Raw genomic sequence first — 19043 nt, 5'->3', positions numbered from 1 at the left:
TATAATATAATTTTCTTCCTTTTTAGGGCAAAATACCCATAAAGTTATGACATAATGTTTCATGTTAGTCATGTGAAAGACAAGGGATTTTTTTTTTCAAAATCCAAACAGAGTCACCATGTTAGCTTCATAAGCATGCAAAACTAGGAAGTTATGCAAGTTATCTTGTTCATGTTTGCTTGGTAAGAAGTATCACAAAGGCTTCCAGAATCACAGAGACCATCATGGGCTTCTACAAAAAATGGTTAAAATTTTCAAAGAATGAATTTTTTTTAAGATTAAGGTCTTCTACAGGAACACCTGGACTGCAACTATTTGTTTAAATTACATGTGTAAGCACTCTTCTTAGTGACTTTTTAATCAAAAATTATTATTTCAACATATCAGATATTATAATTTTTATGTTTGCCTTTAAAACTTCCCTTTGCCCATCTCTTTGAACATATCTATGTCTAATATGATAAGGGTATTCTGTTGTATCATTCTGATGTTCTCAGGTATAATTAAAAATGTAAAAATTTAAATTATACTTTGTTATTTCATGGAACGTGTGTGTGTGTGTCTGTGCGTGTGTGTGTGTGTGTCCTGGTTCAGGGTTGACTTTTATCCTTCTAAAATGTAGGTTCCAGTAATGGAATTCAGATTGCAAGTACTTTAACCACTTAAGTCATCTCAGTTGCCAAATGTAATTTTTTTTTTTAACAGCATGTCCTTCTGGTTACTTTTTACATTGATACTTCTACTAAATACAAGGCAATGCCTTATAGAAAACCCGAAAGGACTGTACTGATTTAAAATACTTCTAAAGATGGAATCAGTCATACCCACCATGCTATTCTTCAATGATGCATTTGCATGCTTATTTCCTCTCCTTGAGTCTAGACTGTCTAGTAGTGAGTATGAAAGGCAACTTCATCTCAGAACTTATGTGCAGAATATAATTTATCACTGAGTCTTCAGATATCCTATTAGCTTACTTGGAGAGAGAAAGGAAAAGAGATAGACAGACAGAAAGTGGTAGAACCATGCAGTCCCAATTTTCCAGCTGTTCAAGCTCAGACAGGATTCAGATGAATGAACCCCCTCAGCCCTCCCCATCCCCAAGTCCCGGGGATTCACCTTATTATGAACTTACTGAATACAGCCAGAGGTCCAGCCAGTCCAGGATGTGCCAGAAGAGAGGAAATGTTCAGTCATGTACACTCACCACCTGATTTCCTGAAGTAGAAATGTTACACAAATAAGTGTTTTAAAGTCGCTGTTGGTATATATTGAGCAACAGGAGATGAGAAAAACAAACTTGATGTTAAATTTCATAATGAACAATTACAGAACACCTACACTTAAGATTTGTGCACAGATTATTTTGTTAAGTGGCTTCATTATGTTAAAACATTCATAAATCTCTCATTTTCAAACTATATACCTCCCTGATTTTAAATGTTCACTATTCTTTAGGTAAGATGCTGGATAATGTAACTGGTTAAAAGTGAATACAACATAACAATGAAGCAGCATACACAAAAGTATAAACTCTATTCAGCAAATAACACATAAAACCATGTGTACTAGTTCATATTTATGACAATCAGCCATTGAATCCTAACGTCAATAAGCATACAATTACATTATTATGTAAAATGTAGTTCTGATTACATTAATAAATATATTGTTTAAATAACAGGTATATCCAAAAAAAAAAGACAGACATTTCTAAATTCATATAATATGGGAATTACTTTTCCATAATCTGAGTGTAAAGTTATATGAAACAACTGGAGAAATATAATTTTTATTTTGATGATTGTGTATTTAAGGATTCAGCTAATATTCCCTTGTCTCCCTCTTGGAGACAAAGCCAAATGAGAATAACTACTTAAACAGTGACACAAATCAATGTTAATAAATTAGTACATTCATGAAAGGACTCCCAATTTTACTGGCTAAAAGCACACCATTATAGACTACATTATGTAGTTTCAAAGGCTCACTGATAAGTGCCTGTATTCAAATCCATTTCTTTGCCCTTTGTGTTCTTATCTTCCCTGGGCCAGCAGACAATCCTGCTTTTCACTAACCTTTGGCACTCCACCATCAGCAATAAGCCCTGCTCCTCCATCGGCCCTGAGCGCTGTTAATTAGCATCACCTGTGGTATGTTCCATTTGATGCTGGCCCATCAGCAGCACACACCTGCTTTGGTGTGTGCAGGTAGCACAGGACTCAGGATCGCTGAGCCCTGGGGAGGCCAACGGCTTGCCCTCAAGCAATAACTAAATGCCCATCATCTTCATCCAGCTTGCTGTAGCCTCTAATTCTGGCAACTGTGCCTCAGTAGTCTCAGTAAAATATTAATAAACAAGACCCGCACCGGCCACATGGTGTGGCCATACACAGAGAGGAAACCGATTCCTCCGTTTTCAAATTAAAGATAAATTGTCAGTATAAAACATAACCACGGAAATATTTTCTACCTCTTCAAGATGAAATGTATTTGTTTTTGTATTGAGAATTTTACATTTTAAACATCTTGTAGCTGTGAAGTTTAAAACACGTTCATCTTCTTTTTGGCATTTTTTTTTAAAAACTCATATTCCTTTAAAAAACATTTCAGGGTGTTTTCCCATAAATAATTTAGTAGTGAAAAGCATTTCATGTATATGTTAAGAGGATTCAATTGACAGATTTTTAATATAAAATAATAGCAATGCATAACGAAAAAATGAAATGAGTGTCTTTTACTGAACAGTGGATAAAACATGGAGAGCTAAAACCAAAGGGACTTTAAATGCTTCATTTCTGTTCTTATAAATGTACAGTTTTCTTTTATGATCCTTTTTTCTTGCCAGGAAAAATTTAGCTGTGACAGTTAATGGTTATATTTTGTTGAAGTGAAGTTCTTTTAATGCCAAGCTATTATATCTTCGACATACATAGAAGAGACGGTGCCAAGATTTCTAACAAGTAGGTACACATTCTTCTTTAAACAGAAAGGCACTAAAGAGCCATTGTGCTTCCAGATTGATGTATTGAAAGATATGCAACTGAATTCTCAGTCTATTAAAAACTGTCTCTAAGGAAAAATATTCCATACAATATATCCTAAAATATAGTTTTTGATCTCCTTGCTTGATTATAATTAAGCAGAAAAAAACACATGTTTTATTAAATAATAGTTTGATTACACAGGTCAAGCAGAAATATTGGTTCTGGTGACCAGCTCTCACTACCTAGGAATCATATTATAGCCTATTTATTTCTTGTATATTTTATATATGAATATAAATGTTGAAAATATATAGAAATATAGTGTTCATATTAAATTATTTCCTTTACAATGAGATGGCTCATAAGTATGAAAGGGCAATAACCAGTGTAATAGAATAATTATTTCATTTTAATTTCCCTTCTATATTTAAAATGTGTAAGCCATTCATTGTACATCTTGGATACAATATGGAACAAAATGGTCTGCCAGGCAGAGTCCTCCCACTCAGCTCTACTCTCCTGGTCCTATAATGCTATTTTCTCTACATTATGGACCTTTCTCAAGGACCTTGAGTTCCCAAGCGTCAAAGAAAAGAGTACACTTTAAAAACTCCCAGTCTGAATGAGCAGTCACATCTGCATGTGCTTTCAACATTTGTAATGGGGTGCACTTCTTTTCCAATGAGCCCAGAAAGCAGCTTGAGTCCACAGCCTAGCTAAGGCGGTTGAAGGAACCGCCAATTCCTTCGTTGGAGTGGCTTCAACTGACACAATTTTAATTAGGACTCCTCATTTACATGTTTAGAAACTTTTTAGATAAGACAAAAAGGACAACTTATGTGGAACTGAAGTTCTATAAATAAATAAAAACGAAACAAAATACCTAAACAAAATAATGCATAAATCATATAGCCTCACGTGCTATTGAAGTACTGAAAATAATTGAAAATATAAAATTAATCACCAAAGGTTCTTGGTTGTAATTTTCAATACAATATCTAGGTAGTATTTTTATAACAGGATTTGTGTAATCTTAGTTCCGCAGCATAATACAAAATTTGCATTTTAAATATTCTTGACAGAAACTATACATGTAAGATTGCTGAACTTGATTGTCAGCTTAATGAAATTCATAATCACCATGGAAATACACTTTTGGGTTTATCGCCTAGGTCAACTGAAGTGAAAGACTCAACTTAAGTGTCGATGGCGCCATTTCCTGGTTGTTATCCTGGATGGAGTACAAAGTCCATAAACTGAGCACATATATGCATCATTCTGTATCCCGACTGTGGATGCAATATGACCGGCTGCCTCAAGCAAGCTGCCATGACATGCTTGCCTCAATGGACTGAATTATCAGCCAAAACACTTACTTCCTGCTTTCCTTCCTCCTCCTGTCTAGTATTATTGTTATCATGATCATCACCATCATCATCATCATCATCATCAGTGTGTATTGTGCTACGTTTGCATATGAATGTCAGAAGATAGTTTTAAGGAGTTCTGTCTGCACACCTTTATGTGGTCTGCAAGTGATAATGACTAAGAGAAACTGTAAATTAGTATCAAATTTCTTATCAAAGTGAAACCTTCCATACAAGGTAGATCTCGCCTGCTTTAGGGACATGTAGGAACTGCTATCACTCAACTCGTTCCTACTATGGAACTTTAGTTCTTAACTTTCTCCTGCAATGCTATTATTGAGCCTTTTGAGCACGGAACATACCTTGTTAGTTTCTAGGAGTCTGTGTTTTTTATTCTGGTGCCTAGTGCACAGGACAGAGTTTTGGAGTCCCAGACTCAAGCTGCTATCTGGACCCATTGGAAAAAAGTGCACCCCATTACAAATGCTGAAAGCACAAATGAGGATTGCCATCTGTCTATACTGAAAAAAAGATCCAAGGTTCCTTTTGTTAAAGCATGGTGAAGTGGGCAGAAGAGCTCCAACCTGGTTGTGTATGCCCATTTTGTCAGCTCAAATCTAATACTAATAAAAAAGAAACACAAGGTCACAGAGAAACGTAATCGAAGCAAGCATTAACCAACAATTAAAGAATGCCATAATACTGAATTATAATGCTCAGAGCAAACATTTCTATAGACAAACTACAAACTCCACGATCATACATATATATGACACATATACATTTATATGTATATATATATGTTTATACACACACACACATCCTCAACAATTCACTGGAGTCAGAGCTTTGTTTAATGCATAATGTGACCATGTGAAAAATACAGTCATTGAAGTGGAAAATATTTTTGCATTCTCCTACACTGGCACTGCCCTTTTCTGTCAGGTTGCCTGTGCGTGCGCACAGACAAACACACACACACACACACACACACACACACACACACACACGTGTCCACAATGGGAGCAATATTTACAAGCTGCATTTTACATAATTCTAGGGAATGACTCTCTACTCTTCCAGCAAAAAGATTTCCCTGAGCACTCTTGCTTGCCATTCAGCCCTGCTGCTTCGTTTGTTCTATTGTATATCCTGCAGAGTGATACATTGCAGCGTCTTTGCCTGTGGTACCAAAGTGGAGTCATCCATCATTACAATCACGGGAACTGAGGACCTTATGGACTGGGAGTAAATTATGAAGCTATGAGGAAGGCGATCATTTGTGCAGAAACAGCTATTTTATGTTTCTGCACGAGGAACCATCTTTCCTTTCTTGTTTGGAGTGAAAGAGCAAAAGCCACAGGACCAGTTTTTGTTCCTTGGATTCATGCTGGAGGAAGAGAACGCAATCAATAGAAAATACACTTAACAAGTCTGAAATTGACTGGTCTTTTTCTTGTTTATTTTGAATTTCAGATGTAATTCTCTGTTGACCTGCTGTTAATGCTAGGTAGCTGTGGCTTTTCCAGATTTAAGTGTGTTATAAATGGATAAATTTCACCAGGAGGGATAATTTAAACTAACTGATTTGAGATGCAGGCTTGGCACTACAAAGGACAATGTTGTCAATTGTCTTTGTAGACTTCAGTCATCTAGAGTCTAACTAAATAATGTATTGCTTTTTTTTGCTTTTATTTTTATTCTTCTTCTACAATGAAATATCAATTAGTGACTGAAAATATGATCTATATTCTGAAGTTAGTGGAAACTTCCTTTGTCTATCAATCATTTATTTTCCTTAGTGAATTAGAACCAATTTAACAAGTGTATAAAATGTGGCTGGGTAATTTCAAGGAAAATCAACTTACTATTCAGTTCAGGGTTAAATAATCAAATTTACATAATTTGTGTTACAGGACATGGTTCTGCAGGCAGAAAAAGTAAGGACCTGAGATCAAGTTCCCAGCACCCATCTGAAAATCTTGGCACAGAAACACTCAACTACACTCTCAACAATGAAGAGGTAGAGATAAGAGGATCCTTAGGGCATGAGGGACAATAAAGGTAGCAAAATCAGCCAGGACATGTTTACTGACTCTTTCTCAAAAGTTACAGTGGAACATAATGGAGGATAATATTTACCATCGTCTCTTGCATAAACACAACAATGGAGACACACACAAATGCAGTGTTTTGTTTGCTTTTGCGTATATATGCACTTGTGAATGAGTGTTTATATTTGTGTGGATCCAAGTATGTGGGAGTGTAAATGGCATGTATTTCCTCATCACACAGAGGTTAGAAATTCCCACTTTAGTTCTTAAGATAGCCTTTCTTGCTTAATCAGTTTCTCAACTATCCAGCTTCTTAGGACCTAGGTAAAATATTAAGGTCTAGAAGGAATGTTAAAACCTAGTTAAAATGTGAAGGCCAAGGTAACAGTTACCTGGCTAGCTTGCCATTAGAAGGAAATTTTCTCACATGTTTCTGCTGGTACTAGGAAACTTTCAAATGCCAAGTTGATGACATATTCTGTTATGTTTTGTGTCTTTGGAAACTAATCACAATAGAATTCAGTAGAACTTATTTCTGTAGTTACTCACAATAACCGTGGATGCGAATCAACCACCCAACATCACTTCCTGTACCTGTGTATAAACTTTTATGATATAAGCTGACTCTGGGATGTGGACCCCAACATAAGAGAGAGACATGAACCTACATAAGAAACTGTTTGGAATAAGACTTCCATTTTGAGTAGAGTTTTTTTTTTTTTTTTGAGTAGTAAAGTTTAAGTTTCTAAGACCTGTTTGGTAACTGACATCCTACTTAACAGAAAGAGAGATGTAGGTGTGTAACTGACATTGTGGTTGGCAAGCCAAGACATGAATGTTAAATAAGTCAAGTCCTCTACCATCTTTGAATATCCCAACCAACGGAGACAGGGTAAATGTACAACAAAGACATGTTCCTGAGGTAATCCCCCATCCCTAAATCCTGATTGGTGAAATAACTTGGCACAGATGTTTGTGGATTTTGTTCTTAAAATCCCTGTATGATCTTAACTTGGGGTTAGTTCCTGAATTTGGATCATGGCCCTGATTGATCAGTTCAGGTCAATAAACTATCCCTGTCTGACTGAGATCCCTGTTCAGGTGCTTAGTGACATGATTCCTGGACTCCAACACAACTAATCTTAATGACCAGCTTGCCTCATTGTTGCAGGATACTTGATGTGAACATCAAGGTTGATATATTTACTGGAAAATCCTCTTTCTAGTTGCTCTATGGCTCTTTGTCCTAGCACACGCCTTTAATCCAAGAGATTTGTTTTTATTGTGAGCAGGATTAAAGAAAGTTAACCATAGGTGAAGAGGCAGAGCAAGCAGCCAACTGACTGGGACTGAATATAAGAAAAAAAATGTAGGAAATAAAAAGAACTCAGGAGGACAAATAATGAGACACACAGGAAGAAGAAGGAAGAAGGATGGTTAGTTGGATGGTTTGGAGGGATGTCGTGGAGAAGGAGAGATTCCTGCAGAAGGAGAGCTTCCTTCTGGGACTCCAGCTAAGGAGGAAGGTCAGCTAGGTGCTTTCTTTTCCTCTCTGAGCAAACAGGCTTTCACATCAGCATTTGGCATCAAGTCTTCACTTGTAAAATCGAACATTAGTGGTTTTGATAAAAAAAAACAACACCACGCCTCAGCATCATCTCAGCCTCCAAGATCTGGGATTATGAGTGAGACACCTTGCCCATCCAGCTCTAAAGTGGGCGCTGGACATCTAAATTCATCCCGTCATGTTTGACCATCAAGCATTATACCCACTGCGCAACCCCACTCAGCCCTAATTTGAATAGCTTTGTTGCATGACAAACTGGGCTGTGCACTTGTTTATTCTTTCTGTGGTTATTTGACAATTTTACAGTTTGAGGTTATAAAACCCGTTTGCATTGATTTGCTTCAGTCATTGCAGAGACTTTGGTCAACTTGTTATAGAATATTACTACATTACTTTCTGAAGTGTTTATTTCTTTAGTGCATGGTTTTAGATCTAAGAAGTGATTTCTTTCATTGATGTGAGAAAACTTTGTAGCGTCACTTTGAAGTTTGTTTCCAAACGTCAAATGAAAAACCCTCATGATATTTTAAACTAAAATATGATCTTATCATTTCTCTACTCCCCTTTCTTTTATCCCACACCTCCCAGGTTCCTTTAATACCCCTCTCTCAATGGCTGATATTTCCTTGACTCCTTGTGTGTGTGTGTGTGTGTGTGTGTGTGTATGTGTTTGTGTGTCTGTGTATGTTTTATTTGGGAGCTATTTTGATTTCCATAGGTCTGTCTCAAGAATCATTAGCTGCCTATAGTTCTATGTCTAGGGGTGAGAGTAGGTGACTTTTTTTTTTTACATTTGCTTATGTAGTCTGTGTGTGGACACATATGCTATTATGCACATGTGGAAGTCAGAGGATATCTTACAGGAATGGGTTCTCACTTTGTACTATGAGGAAATAAAAGATTGAATTTGGGTTATCCAGTTTGTTGGACAAGTGTTTTTACCCACTGGGCCATCTCACTAGCCTAAGACTGAAATTGTGAAACATTTATTTTAAAAATATTTTGCGTGTGCCTGTATGAGTTTACATGTACCATGTGTGTAAAGATGCCCATCGATGCCAGAAGAGGACAACAGTTCTCCTGGAATTAAAGGTACAGACATTTGTGAGCCAACTCTAGTGGGTCCTAGGAACTGAACCTGGGTCCTTTGTAGAGTAGTAAAAGCTTTGAGTTGCAGCGTTTCTCTTTACCCTACAGGTTTCTTTTTGTGTGCATGTTTTGTGTGGAAGGCACTGCGTACATGTGTGTGGTAGGCACTGTGTGCATGTTTTTTTATGGGAAGAACTGCATACTTGTGTGTGGTACACATTGTATGAATGTTTTGTGTGGTAGGCACTACATGCATGTGTGTATTAGGCACTGCATGCATGTTGAGTGTGGTATTTACTGTGTACATGTTTGTCTGCTGTAGGAACTCTGTGCATATTGTGTATGGTAAGTAGGCTTGCAAGCCATAAGGTCAATATGAAGGTCTAAGGACAAATTCGTGAAGTTGGTGTTCTGCTTTCTCATTTAAGTGGGTTCTGGAAATCAAACAGACTATTTATTGAACCAGAGAAGAATGAACCTCTTAAAATAAATAACAAGACTTTAAAGAAATTATGCTAATTAAAATTTTAAAATCTTGGAAATCTATATTACAATCAAAGATTTCTATATGAGAAATAAATATTCAACTGAAATTAAGCTAGTTTTTTTTTTAATGATAAATGTCTACTTTCCACTTTGGGTGAACACACACACACACACACACACACACACACAAACTTTGGTGCTATAGATGCTGGACGTTTAAGCAAAATTCCAAAAACTCTAGTTCTAATAAAATATAAATGTTGGAAAAGAAATCAAACGTCAACTGCATAGTGTAAACTGTTATTACTTGTATAGGTATATATAGCATTACCATGTGTGAATGCAAATTTTACTTAGACAAATCAAATGCACAGAATGGCAGGCACATTAGTTTTAGTTTTCAAAACTTTATTGGCTTCAGCTGTTATTTTTAAATGGAACCAGTCTCTTCTACTTTATTGGCACCAGTCTGTGCTCTGCCTTTCACTCAGCAATCCAAAAAGACCTTCCCCAAACTTTGTCGTGCCAAGTTAGTAAAATTATGTAAACATTAATATAAAAATAGATGTGTGTGCCCTTTTACTAAAAACTTTAAAATCTGGATGCTTAGACATACAGTAGTGACAGAAACATCAACTAAATATAGATAATTCTTGAAATTCTCACAAGTGTCATTTGTGCCCATAATTCTCAGTTTTGTGAGCAGGCTGTTCATCAAAAGAAGGACTAATGGTGGGCTTTAACGTTTCTCTGACAGAGAGGCAAACTCACCCAAGTTCTAGAATTTCACATCGCCTCGAAATGAAATACTGTGAGTCCAATTTCAAAGACAGATTTATAGGCATGATTGTGTAACCTAGGTGGCCTGGATTTCACATGGCCAGTCCAGAATAGATTAAATTCACATGGCCTTCCCTAGGAGCTAAAACAACTATGCATGTTTGAGTCTGCCTTTCCTACAAGCTGAGTCATATAAGCCACAGTTAGTGGCTACTGAAGCTGAGGAAATAGCTTTATCCTGTTTTTCTAAGAGCCTTTTCAAGAGCACACTATAATTTAAAAACAATTTGTGTAACTGACAGAGCACAAGAGCCACATGCTGTATTTTAGTGACTCGTCTAACAAGGACACTAATGTGACTCAAATTTTCTAGTTGCATAATTTGCTACATAAATCATTACTATAATATTCATTGTGGACTAGTTGAAGAAGGAAAGAAAGATAATCTAAAGTGTGTTCATGCCTTGAACACATGTAGGCTACAGAACATGCATCTTAATCACATAATCCGGCCAAACTGTATATTATAAGGGTTTGGGCCTTAGAAGACTTACACCTTTTCACTTAGAAAAACTTGCACATGTAAGCAAAAACTAAACAATTGAAAAGTCATGGAACTTTGTAATAATGCATGTGATATTATCATCAGAATAAAAAAGAATTCAAAATAACATTGCCTAGTCTTGTCTGATGGCCCTTCTTGGTCAACATCCAGAGGTTTCATTTATCAGATTTCTGGGCTCTACACCTTACACTGGAAAATAACTATTTTCTCTCTCAAGCTCTTGCTCTCCGTTGTGTGTGTGTCCACAATCATTTGTCTGAGAGCCAGTGTATTTGTGACTTAGAGTGGATATGGAGGTTAGAGGAAAACCACACAAGTCAATTTTAGCCTTCCACCTTGATGAAGACCAGGACTCTTTTTTGTTTGCTGTGACAAAGGCTAGGTTAGTTGGCCGGAATGTTTCTTGCTTCCTCTGTCTGAATTTTCATTTTGCTGTAGGATCATTGAGACTGCAGACGGATTCTACAGAAAACTTTACATGGATTCTGGGAATTCAAAATCAGGCTTCCCTGAGCCATCTCTCCATCCTGAAACAGCTATTCTTATAGATACTAAAGAAACATATGAACTTTGTATAAGTTGACTTCTTGAATTCCTAAGAGGAATATCATTCCTACATGAAGAACCTTGGGGTTATTGTTTTTCAGGAGAGCAATCATTATGTCTTTATAAATTGTGGTTTATTAGCTCCATTTACATACTCCTTTCCTGTCTACTGAAACGATATCTAGCATCAACCAGTAGGGAATTAAATATCTTTTATTTGCTTCAGAAAAAAGAGGCCCTATGTCTTTAATTTATTATTTATTTTTTGGAGCCCATTGATTACTTTATGTACGTTATTTTTGGTGGATATATAATTTTATATTTACTAAGGAGAACGAAAGGTTTACATTATAATGAGATAGATATGTTTTCCAATTATTTCTTTTAAAGTTTAGATTATAATATAATTACATCTTTTCTTTCTTCACTTTTCTCACTTTAAGCTCTCCTTTTTAGGTTGCTTTTCAAAACTGTAACAATGAAATACATAAAATATAAGCAAGAAAGGAGAAATAACTTTCAAAGGTTGTGCTAGTATTTCTGCTTTGATTAGATAAAGTGATGCTTAAACATATATATATTTAGTAAGAATTGATATGTTTTGGAATGCCTTTTTCTCTAGTCAACTCATATTTGTTTAAAATTGTTATCAAAAGTATATCTGAAAATCAACAAGTAAACAAAGCAAATGAAAATGCCTTGTATTGTTATTTTCTGGAGTAAGTAACATAAAGCTTGCACACAAAGAAGGTTACAGAAGCCAGGGTTGTTCTCAGGACATCTACAGATGATGCCCTTCCCCAACAGGTATTCCCCCAGTATGTAAAATGTCTTCAGGTTGATCCTAATCACTCAGAGTGCTACCAAGTCTAAGTTCAACTTCTTTGGGTATTTTTGACATTTTTATGTGGTCTTGACTGAGTTCCAATCCTGTTTGGGTTTTTTTTTTTTTTTTAGAAAGAAACAAAATGCCCTCAACCCCCCACACAAAACAACGGGGGAAATAAACCTCAGAATTCAGGCAAACATTTACCCAGCTCTTTCTTGGTTCTCAATTTTGTCATTGATTTTTATGTAATACAGTGTTGGGAGCCGACTTTAGTAGAAAGCGGCTAGATCAACTTTGCAGCCATCTGGAACCATATACCCTGATGAAAGACTTGGTTTTCAAAAGCCTATAACAGCTGAAGCACACTCTGATAAATATATTGTTTATTCCACATAGCTTGTTTTGCTGTTTAGTGACCTCAGCTGTATGGTGCACATGGCATGAGTTTCATGGGCTCCTGGCAGGGTTTATAAGCTGCGCCCGGGGAAGGGATGGGGGCTCGCCATCTTGACTACCAACTGCTAAGCATCCTGAGTAAACTGCTGTGAGAAGGAACCAGTTGTTCCGTGTCTTCATTCCTGCTGGTCAGGGTTGGCGCGGCACAATACAGTTGGAACCTATATTATTACATGACCAGTTCTCATGTATTTGTGTTACTGAATATTCAAAGCCATAGCAAAGGTAGACAATAATGCATTAAGTTTAAATTTTCAGATAACAGCATCAGATCCACAGCCATAAAGAATCTCATCCCAGAAAGCTAATTTATGGACGAAACAGCAGTCAGCATTAGAGTTTCGATTCTCCTCATTACTGTAATCAAAGAACGTAGTTGGCACATAATAGATATTGACTTAATGAATGCGTGTGTTGATAATACATACCACATAAGTGCAAACTAAAAAGCAGAGGAGATATTATTTCATATTTTCATCATAGAAAATAAAGGATAGGGGCTAGACATCAACTCCATCAGGCAAAATAAACAACATAGACATACAGAAGTATGAAAAAAAAAATCAGAAAACCCGAGGTGATGAAATCAGACAAGCAATAAAGGACCTGACAATCACAGCATAAAGGTATTCCTGTCTGAAGATTAACTATGTGTAGGCTTGTGCCTAATAATCTCATGTACCTCAGATCCTTTTTATATTATCAACTTAACAGGATCTAGAGTCACCCAGGAGACAATCCTCAGATGACTGCCGAAATTATGGTGGCTCCATTCCATGAACTCTGGTCTAGGACTACATAGGAAGGAGACAGTAAACCAAGCACCACAATTCATCCCTCAATACTTTGTGACCATGAGTTAACAGGGTCAGCAGCTTCAAGCATCTGTTACTCTCAGGTTCACATCATGACGGACTGTACCCCCAAACTGTGTGCCAAAATAATTTTTAAATTTAAGTTGCTTTTGCCAAATGTTTCACTACAGCAACAAGAAAAATAATAAATAACAACTTCTTACAACCCCTTGTGTCCAATTAACATTATGCCACAGATAGAAAAATACAAGAAAGTTTTGGGTTTTGGTGATTTAAGTCACACTGCATTCATAGAAACTGGCCAAACAAAGAAAACAATGGATGGGAAACACTGGGAGAAAATTTGGTTTTAAGCCAAATATTGAGGCCAGCCAAAACAATTTGTAAATAGGATTACTCTTTGGGCAGACACCAAACCTGAGGCTTAGCTGACCCAAGGATTCAGGCTGACACATGTTGGAAGCACTCTGCAAAACATGGCAGACTATGATCACAGATGGCTTTTCTAGTCTATGCATTTCTCAATCTCTTTAATTTTTCTAGTCCCATAGTATTTTGGACTATATTTTGTACTTTGACACAGGATTGTACTTACTATTTAATACTTGCTATATCTGTCAATAAAATATATGTGACAATCAGTCTGAAAGATAAACATAGTTTTCTTTTTGTATAAGAATGTGTGTGTGTTTGTTGTTCTTCTTCTTGCTGCATGTCTATGCATGCATATATGTGTGCCAGTTCCTTTTTACTTGTTTGCATGTACTTCTGGAGACCCACGGTTGATGCCAACTTCCTAGCTTTCTGGATTACTGCCCATGTTATATTGAGTTTGAGTCTCTTCTAGATGAACCCTGAGCTTGCTCTTTTGGCTACCCCAGATAGCCAGTCTGTTCTTGAGAGTCTCAATCTCTGCCGATTATGTACCGAGATCACTAGTGAGACAACACATCCATCTGGCTCTTAAATGAGATTTGAAGAGTTGAACTCAAGCTTCATGCTTGAGCAACAAATGATTTACCTACTGAGCCATCTCCCCATACCAAGAGCTGTGTATGTGTGGGCATTGCATTTTTGTCTTTTACAAGAATATCTACATATATTAAAAGTTGAAAATTCATACATTTAAGACATATTCTTCATGTAATTGGAAACATGCTCCTGTAAGAGTTGATACTGTGCAACTTATAAAATAAGATGACCAGAGTGTTAATGGAAAGAGGCCACTTCAATTTCAGTTTATATTAGGATAACAGGTAATTAACCATTTACTGAGGGCTTAATTTTTATGTACTTATAGTAATTATAATAGTATCTTTAAATGTTGATACTGTTATTATTTTGAGTCCTTACAATTTCTTGATGAACTTCTTCATCTCTACTTATTCCATGAGATTCAAAATGTAAAATCTTCTTGGTCATATATCCCTTAACTCCATGCTTACAAACATAACAAAATGCCCCCTTTAGACTCTAGAAAATGATTGTCTACAGATACACTGATTTAAAGAGTTATTAGTATTTTTAAATCACACTAGAAAATTTTCATATATTCTTAATTATGTAGATGTTTGTGTTCCTTCATATAATACTCCAGATACCAAATATTTGCCATGTAAATGTTTACCACATAATGACACAAGTTCTTCACACATAGGCCTTTCTTCTATCTAGAGCCTATGAATTTCAATGATCAGTTGAAAGGCAATTAAAAATATTGTGTAAAGGACAAACAATTTAAAAGGTGAGTTTCAGACATGTAAGACTATCCCTTGTTCTATAGACTTGAACTCACTCATATGATGAAGCCAAGGAATTGTGCAAAATAAAGCCTATTTTGTGGCCCATATAAAGAGGAAATACATATTTAATGAACAGCTTGTACTAATACCCTGGAGAACATAGAAGCAATATCTGTGTGAAAGGGAGAGAACTCCCCATACTACAAATAATTTAAAAGCATGTTTACAAGAAAATGAATAAGTAAATTGAGTCCATTTGTACAAGTGAATAAATGCAGCAAAAAACAAATGAACCACACTTGTGAAGACAAGAGGGACACATTCGAGGAAGTATAGTTGAGCAAAATAGCAAGGCCTGGGAAAGCATATGTGATGCAATATTTTCCAATAGAACTTGCAATTAGCAAAAAATTCAAATTGCTTTCTATTCACATGATAAATATAGGAAATCAAGGAATCACTAGTCACAGAATATAGGATAGTGATTTTCTCTGAGAGTAAAACATGCTGTGAGTTTGGTGCAGAACACAGTGTATACAGGCTTTTGAAAATGACCCTATACAATGGCTGAGTGCTCAGTTTCAATGTTATTCTTCTAGTTATTCAACTGTGTGACTCAATATTATTTATAGCCAAAGGATTGCATTCTTGCATAAACTTTGACAATAGACAAAAGCACAAGAAGGATATTACTATTTGTTTATCATCGAATATTACAGATTTAACAAGCATCTGGTAATGGAGAATTTCCCTAATCTTCGAAAGCTTTGGGACTGTACTGCTGTTATTTTAAACAGTTTCTTAAAGCAGGACAAAGCAGTTAATTATATGCCTGTGGGTGTCTTGTACTCAATTTCATTTTTGCTTTAATTACTGTTATTTTGTGATTTATTTTGATTACAATATCTAAGTTTTAACATGAGGATTTGCTAGTAAACTGTTTTGAATACGTTGGAGGAAATTGTTTTCCATGCTAATATGCATTTGAAAAAATGTGATTTTTTTCAATTTTATGGAAGAGTTATGTTTCCTATACTTTACATTTTTAATGAGATTCAAGAATAAGATGAAAAATGAAATGGATTTTATCTTAAACTCTATTGGAATAATTTATTTTATGAAATGAGAAACAGTAAAAGAAAACAAGTAAGTTTATTGAATGTGCTGTTAAAAACACCCCATCTATGCACTGAAAAGCCAATTTGTACTGGCCTGGAAATCTTAAAAAGAACATTTTGGAATATACACATATAGAAAAAGAAACATTTTACAAGATGATGTTACGTGTCTTTCAGGTATTAAGCTCAGAGCCTTATTCTATTCAAAAACCTCTCAATATAGAAAAAATGAGTAAGCCAGGCAGTGCTGGCTCACACCTTTAATCCCAGCATGGCAGAGGCAGAGGGGTAGAGGGGCAGAGGGGCAGAGGGGCAGAGGGGCAGAGGGGCAGAGGGGCAGAGGGGCAGAGGGGCAGAGGGGCAGAGGGGCAGAGGGGCAGAGGGGCAGAGGGGCAGAGGGGCAGAGGGGCAGAGGGGCAGAGGGGCAGAGGGGCAGAGGGGCAGAGGGGCAGAGGGGCAGAGGGGCAGAGGGGCAGAGGGGCAGAGGGGCAGAGGGGCAGAGGGGCAGAGGGGCAGAGGGGCAGAGGGGCAGAGGGGCAGAGAGGCAGAGGCAGGAGATAGGTGGATTTCTGAGTTCGAGGCCAGCCTGGTCTACAGAGTGAGTTCCAGGACAGCAGCCAGGGCTACTCAGAGAAACCCTGTCTCAAAAAAAAAAAAAAAAAAAAAAAAAAAAAAAAAAAAAAAAAAAAAAAAAAAAAAGTGAGTAATGTCTAAGCTGTACCACTCTACTAATCCTGACCTATATCTGGGGTAATTGGAAGAAGACAAAAATGTTTAAAATAAAATAGATAAAACACACTTAATCTCACGATACCCCTTTTTGTTGTAATATAGCAGAGCTTATTTCTATTCATTTAAAGTATATCATCAGGGAAATAGAGCCATGATTTAATGAGCTCACATTAAAGTGTAATACATGCAGAAGTATATTTTTAAAGATTAAGATGAAGCCCCAGTGTCCAATTAATCTCCCTCTTGCACTGTTGTCGTTTAGATTTTAACATCTATGGATATGCATATTGTTCAAGCATCTTATTTTGACAAAGGTACACACAGAACCTCAAGCAAATACATTTACATGAGGCTAGTCATGATATTTTGACAAGTTTAGGATGGATAAACATAAAACTAACTCAGGCACTGCAGGGTCTGACAGCCGCTGGTGCTGGCTTCATTATTGTCATGGAAATTCTGTATAAAAATAAATTTGACAAGCTTTGTTGTGTTTGGTGCCATTGAAAAAAGTTGTTTGTGTAATTTCTTTGATGATTAACTGGCTAGAAGAGCAAAACAAAGAAGCATCATTCCCAGAGACCGGTATCCAGCCATTCAGGGAACAGCACATTTGGTAAGTTCACCTTGAGTGCAAGCAGTTGGGTGAACATAACATTTCAGTAGTTGGGGAAAAATAAAATTTATGAGTTAGCATTTATAAAGAGTTATATCAAACGTGGAATTTTACTCATTTGAACCAAAACAAGTAGTCTTTTTATATCAATTTGTCATTTTGATTATCCCCCTTTAAAGCTGTACTCTGTCTAATGAATCTATTATAACACAAACTGCTCTGAAGCACAATGATGCCTCTATCATTAGATGTGGAAGAAAGGAATCACTCTCAGAGGAGAATGGGAGGAGCGATGGGGGTAGGAGCTGAAACTGGGGGAGGCTTACTGGGGTGAGAGGGGGAGCTGATTTGGGAAAAGAAGTAAATAATTAAAGTAATGTTTAACAAAGGAAAGAGCCTCATAGTATGCTTTTCTTTAAAAAATATTTTTCTCCACTCTGTAACAATGCACACAAGTATCTTTTCTGGGTGTCTAGATTGATTAATTGGGGCCCACCATGTATTAACGATGTAAATATAAAAGCAGTTATTTAAGCTAAATTTACTGCACAGAACCAAGAAATTAATAAAAAAGAAAGAACACGAGATAATCTGCAGGCAGAATGGAGAACATTAAAAATGAAAATCCTGACTTTTACCTTGTTAATATACAGACCTATGACCCTAAAGTCCTGTGATCTTTACACCTGAATTTCACTGGCATTAATATCGCTCCCAGGAATAATCATGCATCAGATTTTTATCATATCAAGAGGAATCCCAAGCACATATGATACACTGGGCTTAATTTCCACAGTTATAAATGGGACAGGTATTAGAAACCTAAGCTATTAGGGAACTTTAAACTTAAGCTTCCAGTTAGACAGCTGTGAGTTATATTAGAAAATGTGCTAATAATTAAATAAGGCCTATGGGGCATTGTGAATTTTACACTTCTCACTGCTTCTTATTTTTGAAAATTTTACTGCACCTTTATACATAATAAGAATTTTGGTTAGTTATATTTGTTTTCAGGACATAAAAGTGAGACCATAGCATAAACATTCTTCAGAAACACATTGATTAATTTAATTGTTCTTAAGATAGTTATGTTTTTCTGGTTTCCTGTCAATCACTGGTTTATAGTGCTACATAGTATTCCATTACCTGAATGTACCACAGTTTATTTTCCCTTCTGCTTATAAATATTTTTTCCTAATGTAAGCAATGTTATCATCCTGAACAAGCTAATTTTTCTCTTGGTTAAATACATATGTTGTCCTAGGGCAGTGATTTTCAAATGGTTGATCAGGAG

This window comes from Arvicanthis niloticus, chromosome 12 (assembly GCF_011762505.2).
Source record: "Arvicanthis niloticus isolate mArvNil1 chromosome 12, mArvNil1.pat.X, whole genome shotgun sequence".
Lineage (NCBI taxonomy): Eukaryota > Metazoa > Chordata > Mammalia > Rodentia > Muridae > Arvicanthis > Arvicanthis niloticus.
Note: the sequence above shows the minus strand (reverse complement) of the source record.